The sequence below is a fragment of the Cynocephalus volans genome, chromosome 1 (assembly GCF_027409185.1).
Source record: "Cynocephalus volans isolate mCynVol1 chromosome 1, mCynVol1.pri, whole genome shotgun sequence".
Taxonomy (NCBI): Eukaryota; Metazoa; Chordata; class Mammalia; order Dermoptera; family Cynocephalidae; genus Cynocephalus; species Cynocephalus volans.
This window is the reverse complement of record NC_084460.1, coordinates 230,203,211-230,221,778: the sequence shown is the minus strand read 5'-3', so window position 1 is coordinate 230,221,778 and position 18,568 is coordinate 230,203,211. Positions and strand designations below refer to the sequence as shown.

The 18,568-nt window shown below is 36.6% G+C and overlaps 1 pseudogene; it reads left to right on the top strand.

Moving 5' to 3' along the window:
- Positions 1-13,651: 13,651 nt before the first annotated feature.
- Positions 13,652-18,367, top strand: LOC134369315 (small ubiquitin-related modifier 2-like; annotated as a pseudogene).
- The last annotated feature ends 201 nt before the right edge of the window (positions 18,368-18,568 follow it).

Sequence of the window (18,568 nt, the reverse complement as noted above, 5' to 3'; positions counted from 1 at the left end):
GCAGCCAGATTTATAAAACAAACTCTATTAGAACTAAAGGAGGAAATAGACACTAATACCATAATAGCAGGGGACCTGAACACCCCACTGTCAAGATTGGACAGATCATCTAGGCAAAGAATCAGTAGAGAAACACAAGATCTAAACAATACTCTAGACCAATTGGAATTGGCAGATATCTACAGAATATTCCATCCAACAACCTCAGAATATTCATTCTTCTCATCAGCACATGGATCATTCTCCAGGATAGATCACATATTAGGTCACAAATCAAGTCTCAATAAATTCAAAAAAATTGGAATTAGCCCATGTATCTTCTCAGACCACAATGGATTAAAACTAGAAATTAATAACAAATGAAACTCTGGAAACTATACAAACACATGGAAATTAAACAGCATTCTACTTAATGACATATGGGTCCAAGAAGAAATCAAGCAGGAAATCAAAAAATTTATTGAAACTAATGAAAATAACGATACATCATACCAAAGCCTGTGGGATACGGCAAAAGCAGTATTAAGGGGGAAATTTATTGCATTAAATACTCACCTCAGAAGAATGGAAAGATGGCAAGTGAACAACCTAACACTTCACCTTAAAGAACTAGAAAAACAAGAACAATCCCAACCTAAAGTTAGCAGATGGAAAGAAATCATTAAGATCAGAGCAGAACTGAATGAAATTGAAAACCAAAAAACAATTCAAAAGATCAATGAATCAAAAAGTTGGTATTTTGAAAAGATAAATAAAATTGACAAACCATTAGCATGGCTAACAAAAAAAAGAAGAGAGAAGACTCAAATAACAAAAATTAGAAATGAAAAAGGCGATCTCACAACTGATTCATCAGAAATACAAGGAATCATTCGAGACTACTATAACAACTATACGCCAACAAATTTGAAAATCTGGAGGAAATGGATAAATTTCTGGACACACTCAAGCTCCCAAAACTGAACCATGAAGACGTAGAAAATTTGAACAGACCAATAACAATAAAGGAAATTGAAGCTGTTATCAGAAGGCTCCCAACAAAGAAAAGCCCAGGACCAGATGGATTCACAGCAGAATTTTACCAGTCATTCAAAAAGGAATTGACACCGATTCTTTACAAACTATTCCAAAAGATTGAAACAGACGCAAATCTCCCAAACTCATTCTATGAAGCAAACATCATCCTGATACCAAAACCAGGTAAAGATATAACCAAAAAAGAAAACTACAGGCCGATATCCTTGATGAATATAGATGCAAAAATCTTCACTAAAATACTAGCAAACAGAATACAGCAACACATACGTAAAATTATTCACCACAATCAAGTGGGCTTCATCCCAGGGATGCAAGGTTGGTTCAACATACGCAAATCAATAAATGTGATACACCATATTAATAAACTCAAACACAAGGACCATATGATCATCTCTATAGATGCTGAAAAAGCATTTGATAAAGTTCAGCACTCATTCATGACAAAGACCCTCTATAAGTTAGGTATAGAGGGAAAGTATCTCAACATAATTAAAGCCATATATGCCAAACCCACTGCCAATATCATCCTGAATGGGGAAAAGTTGAAAGCTTTTCCTTTAAGAACAGGAACTAGACAAGGATGCCCACTCTCACCACTCCTATTCAACATAGTGTTGGAAGTACTAGCCAGAGCAATCAGAGAAGAGAAGGAAATAAAGGGCATCCAGATTGGAAAAGATGAAGTCAAACTGTCCCTGTTTGCAGATGACATGATCCTATATATTGAACAGCCTAAAACCTCTACAAAAAAACCTCTTGGAGTTGATAAATGATTTCAGCACAGTAGCAGGATACAAAATCAACACACAAAAATCAGTAGCATTTCTTTTCTCCAACAGTGAACATGCAGAACGAGAAATCAAGAAAGCCTGCCCATTTACAATAGCCACCAAAAAAATAAAATACTTAGGAATTGAGTTAACCAAGGAGGTGAAAAATCTCTATAATGAGAACTACAAACCACTGCTGAGAGAAATTAGAGAGGATACAAGAAGAAGGAAAGTTATCCCATGCTCTTGGATTGGAAGAATCAACATAGTGAAAATGTCCATGCTACCCAAAGTGATATACAAATTCAATGCAATCCCCATCAAAATTCCAAAGACATTTTTCTCAGAAATGGAAAAAACTATCCAGACATTTATATGGAACAATAAAAGACCACGCATAGCCTAAGCAATGCTGAGCAAAAAATATAAAGCTGGAGGCATAACACTACCTGACTTTAAGCTATACTACAAAGCTATAATAACCAAAACAGTATGGTACTGGCATAAAAACAGACACACTGACCAATGGAATAGAATAGAGAATCCAGAAATCAACCCACACACTTACTGCCATCTGATCTTTGACAAAGGCACCAAGCCTATTCACTGGGGAAGGGACTGCCTCTTCAGCAAATGGTGCTGGGATAACTGGATATCCATATGCAAGAGAATGAAACTAGATCCATACCTCTCACTGTATACTAAAATCAACTCAAAATGGATTAAGGATTTAAATATACACCCTGAAACAATAAAACTTCTTAAAGAAAACATAGGAGAAACACTTCAGGAAATAGGACTGGACACAGACTTCATGAATACGACCCCAAAAGCACAGGCAACCAAAGGAAAAATAAACAAATGGGATTATATCAAACTAAAAAGCTTCTGCACAGCAAAAGAAACAATCAACAGAGTGAAAAGACAACCAACAGAGTGGGAGAAAATATTTGCAAAATATACATCTGACAAAGGATTAATATCCAGAATATATAAGGAACTCAAACAACTTGACAAGAAGAAAACAAGCAACCCAATTAAAAAATGGGCAAAAGAGCTAAGTAGGCATTTCTCTAAGGAAGATATACAAATGGCCAACAGACATATGAAAAAATGCTCAACATCACTCAGCAACCGGGAAATGCAAATCAAAACCACATTGAGATACCATCTAACCCCAGTTAGGATGGCTAAAATCCCAAAGACTCTGAACGATAAATGCTGGTGAGGTTGCCGAGAAAAAGGAACTCTCATACATTGTTGGTGGGACTGCAAAATGGTGCAGCCTCTATGGAAAATGGTATGGAGGTTCCTCAAACAATTGCAGATAGATCTACCATATGACCCAGCTATCCCACTGCTGGTAATATACCAGAGGAATGGAAATCATCAAGTCGAAGGTATACCTGTTCCCCAATGTTCATTGCAGCACTCTTTACAATAGCCAAGAGTTGGAACCAGCCCAAATGTGCATCATCAGATGAGTGGATGAGGAAAATGTGGTATATCTACACAGTGGAATACTACTCAGCTATAAAAACAAATGAAATACTGCCATTTGCAACAACATGGATGGACCTTGAGAGAATTATATTAAGTGAAACAAGTCAGGCACAGAAAGAGAAATACCACATGTTCTCACTTATTGGTGGGAGCTAAAAATTAATATATAAATTCACACACACACACACAAAAAAAAAAATGGGGGGGAAGAAGATATAACAACCACAATTACTTAAAGTTGATAGGACAAACAAACAGAAAGGACTTTGTTGGGGGGAAGGGAGGAGAGGGAGGAGGGAGGGAGCTTTTGGTAAGGGGCAACAATAATCACCCACAATGTATATCGACAAAATAAAATTTTTAAAAAAAATAGAAAAACAATATTAACTAGCCAATCTATGTGCTCTTTTTGTTACTTTGACATTCTAGTCCCATTTTCCTTTCCCTCATTGAATAATGCAGAAAATTTTTCATAACTTTTTCCACAAATAAAATAATTCAATAAACAGGGCTATTTGGAAATCTGGAACTGGCATAAAAATAAGTGCCAAATTTCATCATTTATCCTATACTATGTACTTTTATAAAGTGATCTTTATTCTAGTTCCATACCTCAGGGAAGTTTTCTGAGTAAACTCAACTTAAAATAAGTAACTTCTAGGACTATCATCATCTCCTAAGGATCTAATATGGCCCACTACATATCACCCATGATTAAATGGCATAGGATAGAAACATTTGTTATAAAGATATTTTCCTAGAAGCTTCTACAACCTGGTAATATACGAATTGTCAGGTTACTCCTAGAAGTAAATTCAACACTGAATGTTAGAGGAAAATGTGAAGTCATAATGCAATATCCTAAATATCTGGCTTTATACTTTTAAAAATTTAATCTCACCCTTACTAAAGTGATATCATCATCATTAGTTACATATATTCTCCATATATGCCCATCTCAAAAAGCTTATAACAATGAATAAATATTTGAGGAGAAAGCAGCAGTCTCTCAAAAAGTTAAATTGAGTTCTTTCTCTACACTAGCTAGATTATTAGCTCCACATAGATAGGGTTTATGTCTGTCTTGTTCTTTGCTGAATACCCAGCACAAAGAACATGCTTGGTTAATAGCAGGCATTTAATAAGTGAATAAATCTTCTGGAGATGCCTGTTCTATAGCTTCAGATCTAATGGTCATTTACTGTCAGTTACTACCAAAGCTAGACTGTACTCTGGGCCTAGAAGAGTGAGTTCCCTAACTCTTAGAGTGATTAGGGTCTACAAAATGCAATTGATGTCTTGCCAAACAAAAGAAAATTATCTTTGAAGCTTTCTAAGAAGGACTGGGGAAAAAAGAAATATATCCGGGTCTCCTCCACCCATACGCATCAGATGTACTTTATATACACCAAATAGAGGTAAACCTTGGGAAGCTTAACGAGAATCTTTCCTTCATTTCACTTGAATCAGAATTAATATATTCACTAGTTTGACATACTTGTTCATTCCTATTTTTCTTTCCCTCTCATTTCTCTACCTACCTCTGATGCTTCTGTCCCATACCTAATATCAGTATTTAATGCTTTTCCAATTAGCTTTCCAACCATACTGCAAAGTTTCCATAGTTACAACTAAAAACTCCCACCTTTGACCTCCACTTTATAGAGTCCTTTCCAATGTTCCATTTCCCACTTCTACTTCTTAGCAGACAGTACTGACAAACCACCTTTAATGAAAACTTGAAACCTAGAATTCATGTCAATGTCTGTATTTCCTTCAAAAATGATAATAGTAACTAGCTTTTATTGAGCACTTATAAATGTCATGTACTTCAAATAGGTTTTTTCATTTACTCATCACAAAACTCAAGGGATATATACCATTCTCTTCTCAATTTTCAGTTGAAGAAACTAAGGCTATAACTTTCCCAATATCACACAGCAAATAAATATTAGTGTTGGGACTTACTAGACTGTGTACTCAAATATTATGCCATATTGCCTCTCACATAATTATTTGCAAAGTCATCTTATTAATTTTCTAAAACAGAGCCAAAAGCTATTTCTTTTTCTCGCTTCCAAGCATAAAACTCCAGTCCAGGAACTGATCATGTTAAGCCTGGTTAAGAATGAAATGTAAAAAAGTATTGAATTCTTTTTTTTTTTTTTTTTCATTTCTGAACTAGTTTTAGAAGACCTATATTCTACTCCTGGCTTCATCACCATTTGGCCTTAGACTGCTATTCAGACTCCCTGTGTCTCAATTTCTCATCTTTAAAAGGAAGAAAATAAAATCTGCTTCACATAGCATGCTTGTTTTGAAAACTTTTTTATAAAGGTCGTAAAAGCAATTGGGAAAGTCAAAAATACTATACAAGTGTAAAGATAGACCAATAATTCAGCATCCTTTCTAGTCTCTCAGGCCTGTTTTTCTTATAAAGAACTGCTAACATGATCCTCTCCTGCCATTAAACTATGTAACTATACTGGCCATTATCCCCATGAAATGCAAACTTTTTACTTTAGCCTTCAAAAATTTCCATCAGCTTTATTGTACACTTTCTTTTCTTGCCAAACCTGTATTTTCCCTGCTCTTTTAAGACACAAATTGGTTGCCCATCTAGTCCAGTAATGTCATCCTCTTCTAAATTCCTCCAGTTAATCCTCATTTAGTCCTAAACCCTTTAACTGTCCCCCACAAGTGACAATCCATAAGCCACATCAAACTGGATTCAGCCTGCTTTTCTAGGACAAGTCCTCCCCTCCTCTTCCGTCAAAAAAAGGTTTTTTCCCCCCTGTATCTTTTCTTCCTTAAATCTCCATACAGCAATTCCTGTGTATAGTTCCTCTCTGTCATCCAGGGAACATATAAGTTCCTTGACATTATTTATTCTGAGCAACCACAGAATCCTAATTTATGTATCTATTCAAGTTTGAGAAGATGGACAAATGTTTTACTCTTATTTTTATATAATACCTCCACTTTGATTCCACAAAGAAATATCTCTCTTTTAAGCAGTGAGGCTAATTGACATGCTTCCTTTTTCCCTCTCTGACACTGCCGCTGTTCTTTATTTAGGCTCTATTCTTGGTGGTGACTTCTGCATTCTTCCCATCTCCCTACTCCCTCCCTGCCCAAACCTGGCGTCCTGAGGAGAACTGGGCATGCTCAGTAGCCACCGCTGATTCCGGGATGCAAGCTGTAATCCTTTCCGCAGCATTTGAGCCCGGCAGGAGAAGTAAGGCCCGGAAAATACAGTGTCCCAGAATTTGCCCACTCCTCCTACGGTTTCATTTGATTTAAAGATAATGTTCACAGCCTAGGAATGGACTCAGAAATGGACAGTTTACTGCCAGTCCCTAGTGTGCAAGGTGGGTCGCCAATCTAAGTAACAGAGAGCTGAGAAACAGCCCCTCTGGTTTGGTGCAGGGAGAGGATTTCTGCTATGACAGTGCTGATAGATGGCTGGAAGCTAGCGTTTGGCATTTCTGTTGCATCAAAAAAATACTGGATTTTTTTTTTTTCTTTTTTCCTTGAACACAGCAACATCAGCTGCTCCAGACTGAAAAAGATGTTGCCTGAAGATCTCCAAAGTCTGCGAGCCAAACAGAGAGGTTACGGAGAGGACAGGCAAATCAATCACTTATCCAAAAATTAAATCTAGGGAGGGGCTTACAGACCCAGAGGTAAACAGATGGGCTATTTCCAAAGGACAGTTCAGGAACCTTTCAGATATTCAAATCTGAATGTGTACCTGTTCCCCCAAAATGCATTCCTTCTTTGTACATGAACCACGACCCATTTCCCTTTGAGAAAGAGACTGACAAAATACACACACACACACACACACACACACACACACACACACCCACAAAGAGGATCCTTCTGTTCTTTAGCCTGATTTCTGCGGAGACTAAATCTTAAGAGCTGCAACAGCAGCAGATTCCCTCACCTCACTGCCCGGGAATGAGGCATGGGGAGGAAATTTATCAGGGATTAAATATGATAAAAGAGGGCTTTTTTTCAGGGGCTTGAGCCACCACTGCACAGCATGAGAAACAGAGATATAGTCAGTAACAGGCAGGGAGAGAGACACGCAACTGCCCCTGCTGCTAAAACCTAGCCTTTTCTTCAAACAGCAGCAAACATGAGACATTTCATCACCGTACTGCATCCATATTGCGAAGCGGGGGTGAGGGGGGGGGATCATGTGTTTTGCTTTATGCATTTCAGTCTCCCGTGATGGGAGGAGACCCCTGTCCATATGTCGTGGAAGCTATCCACCGCCCCAAAAGTACACTCACTTCACCTAGCTAGCAGACCACTTGCCTGACAGGTTTTGCAGCAAACGCGGTTTCTCTACATGACAGCAGGTTATCTCTTACCGTAGGCAGCAGCGGCTCCATTTGGGCTCCCTGGTCTTTAATCTCCATGTTTTGTAACGCCTCTGGAATAAACACCTTCCTCTGCAGTGCCTTCAGTGTCTTACACTCAGCCGGGCACTCGGTCTGCTTAGTATTCGGATCAGGTAGCTCTGAAGCAGGAGGAATTGCACACTCCAACTCACCAGAGTCACATGGCTTCTACTCACTCGGGCTGCTGGCCAGGTTTTGCACTGAATGCCTTAGATCCCCGGGCTGGAGAGAGAGATCCCCCAAGCCCTATATCACTGCCCACACCTGGCTACTGGTACAAAATACAGCCTGCATGCTGCGTGTCTAATGGGCATTAAGAATCTCGCCTAAGATGCTAACTTCCAACCAGCTCAGCCTGATTTTTACACTTTGAGGCAACTCAGTTCATTCCCAGAACCCCATAGAAGACATAATTCAAATAAGATGATAGATGATATTAAAAGGTTTACCAAGTGTCCTGACTTGAGTACCTGGGGTCTTTTAAAACAGACAAGACGAACTCAAAATTGGTATGTCTTAGTGAGATTGAACTATTCACTAACAAAAAATAAACATTTAAGTCATTTTTTGACTCAATAAGAATTGGACAGGAATTTTCAATATTTGAATTATGAGACACTTAGATAAGTCATACACTATTAAAAATAAAATATATTTTATCTACAATTTTCCAACAAAAAATGACAGGGAAATAAAATATTTTGATAGTAGCAATGATCAAGATACTAAAGCACTTTGAAAAGACAATGAATCTAACCAAAGTAGCCCAAACATATACCCCTTTGCCTTAAAAGTCTCAACAAAAGAGGAGTAGGGAATGGTCTAAATAATCCACGGAAGAAAAGGAGTAAGAGAAGCTCTTTTGTAGGGAAAAGTGGTTGATGGTGGTCGTTGAGTGACTACACATGTTTCTTAAAAATTATTATGAATCTAGAATATTTTAAGTAATGAAGCCTGTTTATCACTGGACCCAAGACTGGGAGTATGGAGTTTACAAATGAAAAGGGATAAAAAGCTTTTGGGGTTAAAGGAGATGACTGAAAATTTTTAAGATAGTTTATCTTAAATTAGAAAATTTTCACCAAACTTTAAAACCTTTAATCAGCAGGAGTTAATATTTTCATACAGGTAGAATTATAGATAACTTTTATCTGTTTTTTTCTTCTCAATATAATTCTTTACAATAAGCTTCTATTATTTTTATAAGAAAATATTTATTTTTCAACCACAATGATTAATATATTTGAGTAGCTACTTTGTGCACAAAACATGGAGATGATACCAAGGACTTAGATAACAAGATATATGACTAGGAATTTACTGGTTTGGGGCTCAACTTAACTTTCTATCACAGACTGATGAATAAAAGCTCTTTTGCAATTCAAATGACCATAATCAGCAATCACAAACAATTCATTAGAATAAAAATAATTTATCTTTAAAAAGATTATTTCTATTCCATTAAGAAGCCCCAAGTCATCCAGTTTGTATTTCTCTCAAATGAATGTAAATATAACTAGAAAAATGTCTACCTCTTTATTCCAAGAATCAAAATAAGAATAAAATTGCATTTTAAATTACTTTTAATCAATTTTTTTTACAATGTGTATTATTAAACCATGGAGATACTTTGCTGAAACAATCATTGTTTGAGTGCTTACTAAATGCCAGGGCTACTATTTCTACCAGTATAATAGAACTTAGTCAGGTTACAACAGCAGACATTCTACCTCTAAAGATCAAGAAAGTTCATATTTCTAAAGTTCTTTGATCCAAGATGTCAAATATTACCCTGGCAAAAAGAAACCGGAGAAAGAGAAAATCATCCTTATTTAGTCCACTACCTTTATCTTATAAAAGTTCTTAGAATTAATGCCCATAACCTGAAAGAATAAATCCGTACACTAAACAAGTAAACAAGTCCCAATGAAGAAGAGAAGTATAGAACTGATAACTCCTGGGAAGAAAACCATCACTAGGTAGTGAAATTTTTACTAACACAACCATAAAATTTTATAGCTCAACTTCTCCATTGATTTTCAAATTCAGGAGGTGAAGAGAAATAGAAGAGGAAATCCACATTGCATGAACATTCTTTTTTTATATTACATATTATCTGATTTGGAGATCTTGATGTGACTTTTGTGGGGGCTAGGAGAAGAAGTAGCAGGGGATACAGTTTTTGAGAAATATTCCCAGGTAAGTTTTTTATTTCTTCCAGTTCAGAGCTTTCCCACTATAGTAAAATTTCCTTGGATCCTAGTTGATTAAAATGGGTTCTTGTTTAGCCTGCTCTCATTTAGAAATCCAGTAAGATTCTATTAGCACAATTTGACAGCCATGAATTCAAACAACACATTAAGTATTGCAAAATTGAATATCCAAGGAATTAAATGTTCCAGACACCCTACTGTAATGAAACAATAGTCTGATTTTCATTCATTCGGTCCTACTACGTGTGAGGTACTATGCTACTGATGCTATTTCCTGTCATACCCAGCAATATTAAAGTGGAATTTTCCTCTCTGAAGAATGAAATAAAAGTAGGGACCAGTCACAATCCAACCATACAGATACACAATTATAGAAATCACTAAGCAGAAGAGTCACCTTTCAGCTGCCCAATTCATGGCCAATAGGAGAGAAACATGGTCACCATGGTGTGCTTCCTTCCTTGATCCTTCCTGCATCTTGGGACTCTTGCTGACTTCAATTTTTATTAATCCTCCAAGTATGCAAGTCATCATGGATTCAATGTACTTTCAGTTCCTACCTCTTTTTGCTATTTTAAGCCCTGAGGGTTTAGACATGCTCTTTAATACAATGTTTATCTCAGAGAAAAGGCCATCTAATATTGATTGCCTTTGAAGAAAACACTGGATTCTAAAGGTTATTGCCAACGCTGGTATTTCAAGAAAACACTTTTCAGCCTTCATGGTACTGGTTTTTTGCCTTAGATCTCAAAGGCCTTTGCTTTGACCCTTTTTAACACAAAACAGCTAAACATTAGGTTGGCAGTTAGTTCAGAAATATATTCTGATCATTAACACGGTCAGTGATAATACTACGAGCTCAAGAAGAATATTTCAAAAAATTCCTATTTTTCACATATGAAAATGCATCACAGCACTGTTTACATTATTTACATATGTTTTATCCCTTTGCACCTCTATTCTTTGGGACCCATAGAAATGTTCTAAACAACTTAATTTGGCAGATATATCAATCCAAAAGTACTTAGTTAAGTTTGACCAACTCGAGAAATACAAAAATGCTTTCTTGACAGCTTGAAAAATGATGACATTTTACCACTAAGGAAAAGGGTAAGAATGCCCAATCCAAAACCTGGCATACAATGAGGAACCTCACTGTATGATACTAGAATGTAAAGGTGGCAAATCGTACTCACTTTTACAGATGTTCTTGCCCCCTAGCCTAATAGTGATTCTTGTCATCACCTATCAGAAAAGAAATATATGAAACAAGTAATTAGAGCCCATTCCAATGTTGGACTAACTCCCAGGTTTAAGAAACCTTCCAAGTCCCACTTCTCTTAGATCATGACTGCCTTTTTCCAATTCTGAAGATTAGGACAAAGAGCTGACTTTCACTTTTTGCCCCAGTATACCCCGACAGGAAAACTCGTGCAAGGCCTACTTTCTAGACTGAAGACTAGAGAGAAGCATCTTAATCCAATTTAACTCAATTCAATAAAAATTTGAATACCTACCATGTGCTAACAACTATACAGAAACAAATAACACATGGACCCTATACTCAAAGAGGTCATAGTTTAGAAGAAAAGAAATCTAATATTTGACAAAGTGCTTAAACAAAATAAATGTGCAAAAAACAGAGGTAGACCAGAAGACAAAATGACTAACTTGTAATAGCATTTTTCCCACCTTTACTATAGAGATTTAAAATCCTTAGAGGGTTTTATCTTTTAAAAAAATCTAATTTTCCCTTGCTTGTTATGTAAACAAGAAGTATATGCATGCCTCAACTTATTACTTCTCCAATTATCAGCCTTTAAGCCTAATTATCACTGTTTTTGTTAAATGGTCCTGAATGTATCATTTCTATTCCTAGCTTGAACATAATCAATATCACACCAATTATATAGTTAATCTTATAGCTAAATTATACTTACTTGTCCTTTTTCTATAGCAAGTTATGAAGAATTATACTAAAATAATCACTATTCACAGTGTTCCAGGTGTGAATTTTACTACACATTCTCAAATGATGTCAAACAAGAAAAATCTGTGTTTGCTTTTGAGTTTTCACTGTCAAAAGATGACAAATGTCATATAGCAAAAATAGAAAACAAAATCAAAACTCTTACAGCAGTTTCTCAGCTTCATCATAAGCAACCAAACTATTAGTGAACAAAGCATGTTCAGATACATTTTATATAAGATGTTCACATATATTTTACATGGTCTTACATTGCCTAAGAACCTAGATTTTTGTTCTGATTTTAATGTGATTTTCAGAGTTCCACAATTCATATGTCTTTCCATATGACTTATTTATAAACAGGGTGTTTTTTTTTCTAATTAAAGAGAACTTTATCTGAAACTAATTTGAGCAAACCATAAACAATTTTATGCTGAGGTTTTTTTTATTAGTGAATTGAACAAAGATTTACTAAGCATCTATTTCGTGCTATGTGTTGTTTCAAATATAAATAAGAAATGATCCCTGCCTCTCAAGGAAAGGAAATAGATGATTATTTTAATATACACTGGTGAAAAGAGAATAAATTGTCCAGAATATTAAAGGAGCATAGAGCAGGGATACACTGCCTAACTAATGAGTTTGTAAGGGGAAGAGATGAAAACTTAACTAAATAATAAATAATGTTTAGCCAGGCTAACCAAGTTGAAGAAACCATTTCACTAAGGAAATTTGTCAAAATTCAGAGCAGCGTAAATATGAAAATGACAGTTATTCATAATCCCACCAACCAGAGAGTCACTATTAACATTTTGGAATGTTTTGTTAGTTTTGTTATAGACTCCTTTTGAAAATTTGGGGGGCGAGGGGTGGCAATTCCTTTTTATTTCTTATTTCCATCACATTTTAAACAATGGGATTATGTTACAAATATGAAATAAAATTCCTGATTGAAAAAACATAATATCCAAATAACCTCTTAAATTTGACCCTTTATGACTATAAAAAATATATCTATCCTACTTCTCCCAGGCTGCATCAGGAATGAGGGGAACTTTCAAAGCCACTACTTGGGAATGGGACACAAGTTCTCTCTACTTGCAAATTCTACAAACCTATCTGAATTATCTTTTTCTCTCTCTCTCCCCAACTCCAAACCAGGGCTAAAACAATGGAGAAAGAGCACATGGCCCTTTCCCCAGGTTGCGTGGAGGCAGCTAAAGTTCTAACTCCTTGCCAATTCTTCCTCTCCTCCATTCCAGAGAATCTTTTGAAATGGACAGCCTGGCTCTTCATCTTTCTTACAATGCTATTATTTGGAACTTGTGTACATCTGGCTTCTGAACCTTAAAGCCATATTTTCTACTACATCATCCATTTGGGACATTAAACACCAATGATTAAATGAAAAAATGCAAAGCGTTTAAATAAATGTAGGGGGGAATCTTGGTTAAGATAGAAAAATATAATCTTACTTCGGTATTAATAAAATAGGACAAAACTGAACAACTGAAATTTGCTCTTTTATTTCTGGGGATAAAATTAATTTGATTGAAGTGTTTGAATTCAATGCCACTTCTCAGGAACACAATCATCTCATAAATCTGGAAAGACAAACAAAAATTGACTTAATCATTTAATAGACACTTACCGAATACCTTCTCTGGGCCCAATATTGTGCAAGGCACTGGAAAGGCAGAGCCCCTGTCCCCAAGGAGCTCACAGTCTAGGAGACAAACAGACATGTCCAAGGACAGTGTGACAGGTATATGAAAGAAATAAAAGAGGTATGTGATCTGGACTGGGGTGAAAGCAGGGGATATTCAGGAAGACTTCCTAGAGCAAATGATATCTAAGGCATAGCAAACCCTTTTGTATGCTTTATATATATGTATATTTATACACACACACACACACACACACACATATATATATATATAGTAAGGACAACATTACTGACAGAGCAGCATATACAAAAGCATGCAAAGCATTACTATGTTCTCATTGCGTAGATATAAATACTAACTGTTGCTCAATGCAGGGCTCAGGAGCAAGGGTGGGATGGAGTTTGTTTCTAGATTTTTCCTTGTTTATCTGTTTTGCTTTTACTTCTGTGTTGGTGTTCAAAGTTGATGGTCTCCAAACCAAGATTAAATAATACGACACAGCCACAAAATCTAAATTCTTGTCTTAAATTTGTTGCAAATGTTATTTTAAATTGGACGTTAAACTATAATTATTTTCAAATAAGATTGGAAATATATTTAATAAAATTAATGCAATTCATATGATCTAGAAAATACCGATGTATAACCTCAGAGACTCACAAATAAAGTAAGAAATTTTCTATTTACTAAATCATCAGTGTTAGAAGGTAAGTAATTCAGTAGAAATGACTTCATATAAGAATAAAATATTTAAATCAGTTAACAATTTTCAAGAAAACATTTACTTTGTACATAAATATTTCTGCAAATTTATCTATGGTCGATTTATATCAGAATAACCTCGAGTACTTCTGAAAATTTTTTATTCCTAGGGCCCAAATTCAAAGATTCTAATATAGCAAATTTGGGTGAGGACAAGGATTCTGTATTTTTTTTTTTTTTTTTTTTTTTTGTCTTTTTTGTGACCGGTAAGGGGATCGCAACCCTTGGCTTGGTGTCGTCAGCACCACGCTCAGCCAGTGAGCACACCAGACATTCCTATATAGGATCCGAACCCATGGCGGGAGCGCCGCTGCACTCCCAAGCACTGCACTCTCCCGAGTGCCCCACGGGGCCGGCCCAGGATTCTGTATTTTTAACAAAAGATTCTGATACAAGTGGCCTGTGTATCACCTATTCCAAATTTGATGTATATATTTTCCATTATTCTAACTATAGCCCTTATCTTTCTTAAAAGACAAACACTTGACTTAAATATCTAAAATTATATAACAGACAACACACAGCACTATATTCATATGAGACTATACCTTAAATGAACATGCCATCAATTGGGAAAATGTATGAATTTGGTCAGGCTCCCCTTGCCTCAGGGCCAGATAGGGGTGGTTCCATAAACATTGTGTGGGTGGAATGAGTGCGCCTGCACAGCATTGCTTTGGCTGGTGTTTTATTGCCTCTGGCCCCCGCCCTGTGCAGCCATGTTTTTCCAGACCTGCAGCTTCCAAGGACCGTGTGGCCAGTTACCTAGCTCATAGACCTATGTGAAGGAGTCTGGTGACCCAGCCTGGCGTGTGAAGGGTTTGTGACTCAGTCTGTGAATGGGCTTGAGGGGTCTGGGAGTTCCAGATTCAGCCCTAGCTCAACCATCAGCCCAGTCAGTGCAGGATTACCGGCAGGTGAAAGAGCCGTGACATCTAGCGTGGTCGCCTAGCTTTACAATTGGGGTCATGAACAGGATTAAGAGCTAGACAATCGGCGCTGTGAGGATTCCAGGCCTCGCAGTAGCCCTTGTCGTAGCCAGACAAATCGGCAATGTCAGCAGGATTACGCCAGACACCATCCACTGTTTAAAAACAAAAACCTACTGTTTATTTAGTGTTTACAACGTGTCAGGTACTGTGCCAAGTGTTTTACATAATAATTTAATTTACACCTCATATCAACCCTGAGAAGTATGCATTTTACCTCCATCTATATATGAGAAAACTGAAGCTGAGTAAAGTCAAATAACTTGCTGAACTTCACACAGCTATAAGCAGCAGAGTCAGAATTCCAACCTAGGCTCCCTCCAAAACACTTATGTTTTGCATTATGCTATAATTGATCTCTAACTTGTTCAAGTTGCCAGATGAAATGTTTGCCCCAATTCTAATTACCATAAAGAAGAATATGAGGACCAAATCCAAACTCAGAATTGGTACCATGGTCAGAAAGATTTAAAAGAACGAACCTGGTCAAGCCAATAATTAAGTATTTCTATGACCAATGATGCATGCAAATGCTGCTTCAAATTTAGGCTTCTTCAAGTTCATTTAGACAAGACTGAGGAAGAATCATGTGATGCTATTTGCAGACAGAAAATAATTAGGGTGATAACTACTGTGTCAGGGTGAGAAATCCTATAGTGGTGATGTCCTGAGCCAGGTGGTTTAATTCTCTTGTTGGCCAAATAGCACATACCATGCTTTCTCCATGCCTGCCACTGTCTCTTTTTTAGACATAATAATTCACAAATTTTGAACGAATTCTGATTTAATGTCAAAGACAGTGAAATATCTATCCAATTTTTATTTTCCAAAGACAAACAAGTTATTATTTTTAAAAATATATATGTTATCTAATGCCTCTTATGTGCCAGACACTATGCTAAACCCTTGACTAGGGAATGATCTCTGTCCTTAAAAAACTCTATGTCTAGAAGGGCATAAAGACACTGGAATACAGCGTGACAGATCCTATAATATTGACACAGTGGGAACACAATATAGGAGAAAGCACTATTGCACTTTTTAACAAGTAATATCTGTCTAATGCTTACTATGTGGCAGGTACTTTCTAAGGACCTTACTATATTAATGTATTTAACTGTCACATTAGCGCTATGATGTAGATAGTCTCCCCCATTTCACAGATATGAATACTGAATTCTCCCAAATCACACAGGGAATAAATGTCACAGCTAAGATTTACATAAGTCTAGGAAAGCTGGCTTCACTCTGCTTCTTGGTCACTACACTATACTGCTTCTCACAATGGGGGAAGCACAGGATTGGAAGTCTCTGTCCCTAAGAAGCTCTGGGACCATGGATGGATTATTCACCGTAGGCCTTACTTTCATTACCGGTTAAATAAGGAAGTTGGACTAAGTAGTATATATACTAAAATAGGTAAAATTGAGGACTCTGGCTCAAATTCAAGCTCTGCAACTATTAGCTGAAAAAGCTTGAGCAAATCAGTCAACCACTCCAAGCCTCAGTATCTAGACGTTCTGCACATTATCAACAAACAAAATTTCTTGGGCTTCTAAATATGTTATGCTTTCATAAATATCCAAAGAACATCAAGAATGAAATTCTTCCAACTGTATGTCTCTGTGTTAACCAATTCAATCAGACAGCTGTCTCCTACTTTCTTTAACTACTGAGTCTTTAAAGTGTGTCCCCTCATTGGCAAAACCAAATATAAACCTATAGATGAGGTGTTTATTTGTGTATCCGTTCATCCATCCATTCACTCAGTGATTCAGAGCTCATGAGTTAGTAGGTACATTATACGCTAGATAAATAAGACTATATAAGGATAAGATATAAAAGATTTAAAGATAAATAAGACATAGATCAAACCTTCAGAGAGTTTACAGTGTACTTAGAACTGGAGAATGGCAAACATTCATTTAACATTCCATATAATAACTACTGTAATAAGATATGGAATGAGTTATAGGGAAGGATAGAAAAATATTTCAGACAGGAAGAATAGCATGTGTTCAAGAATTGTACGAGGTTCTCTATGGCTAAAACATGAGATTTATAAAAAGAAGTTTCAGGAAAGAAAGATGAGAGTAAAAGCAAGGACCAGATTATGAAAAGCCCTATTCACCAAACTCAAGAGATTGACTTTATCCTATAAGTGATAGAAAGTTCTTTAAGGATCTTAGCAGAAAAGTGACATGACAATATAGGCAGTTAGAAAAACTACTTAAATTATGACATGGAAAATGTTGGGGCAAGACTGATTGATGGCTTGCCCCAACTAGACAGACTAGCTAATAAGCTGGTAAGACTTAAGAGACTGAACTATGATGCTGCAGCAATAATGATGAATAAGAGGAAATGTTCTGAGAGATATAGGAGGAAGAATAGACATGACTAACTGGCTATTCAGATGCAGGAAATGAAGAAGAGGAACACGTCTAGAATTCTGACTTGATTGATAGAGTGCCATTCAATGATATATGGAAAATAGGTAAAAGAAGTAGTTTGAGAGAACACCTGAAGAATTCTACTGAAAGTAAACACAGTGATTAAGAACATAGGCTTTGCAATTAGAAGTGTCATTTAATATCTGTGTGACCTTGGACAAGTTTCCTAAACTCCAAAAGTATCATTTTCCTCGTGTACAAAACTAAGGTACGGCACCCCTGGTGCTGCTTATGTGCTCATTTGGCACAGACCTGGTACCTCTTTTGTAAAGGGCCATCTGAAGAGACCCTGGTATTTACTGTGGCTGATGAAAAGCCCAAGGAAGGAGACAAGACTAAGAACGATGATCATATTAATTTGAAGGTGGCAGGGCCAGATGGTTTTGTGGTGCAGTTTAAGATTAAGAGGTCTACACCACCTAGTAAAGAAACGAAAGCCTATTATGAACGACAGGGTTTATTAACGAGGCAGATTGGATTCCGATTTCACAGGCAGCAATCAATAAAACAGACACACCTGCAGAGTTGGAAATGGAGGCTGAAGATACAATTGATGTGTTCCAGGAGCAGAAAGGAGGTATCTACTAGAAAGGGAATCTGCTACTGTACTCCAGAACTCTGTTCTTATAGACCAAGGAATACATTCCCAATAAGAAAAACACAATTTGGTTCACCACATCCTGACTACTACAGTATAGCTTTCTCTATTCTTTCACTTTTTCCCTTTTTCCTTCACTTTACTGCATATAAAGTAACTGGTGTATGTGCACAAGCATATTGCATTTTTCT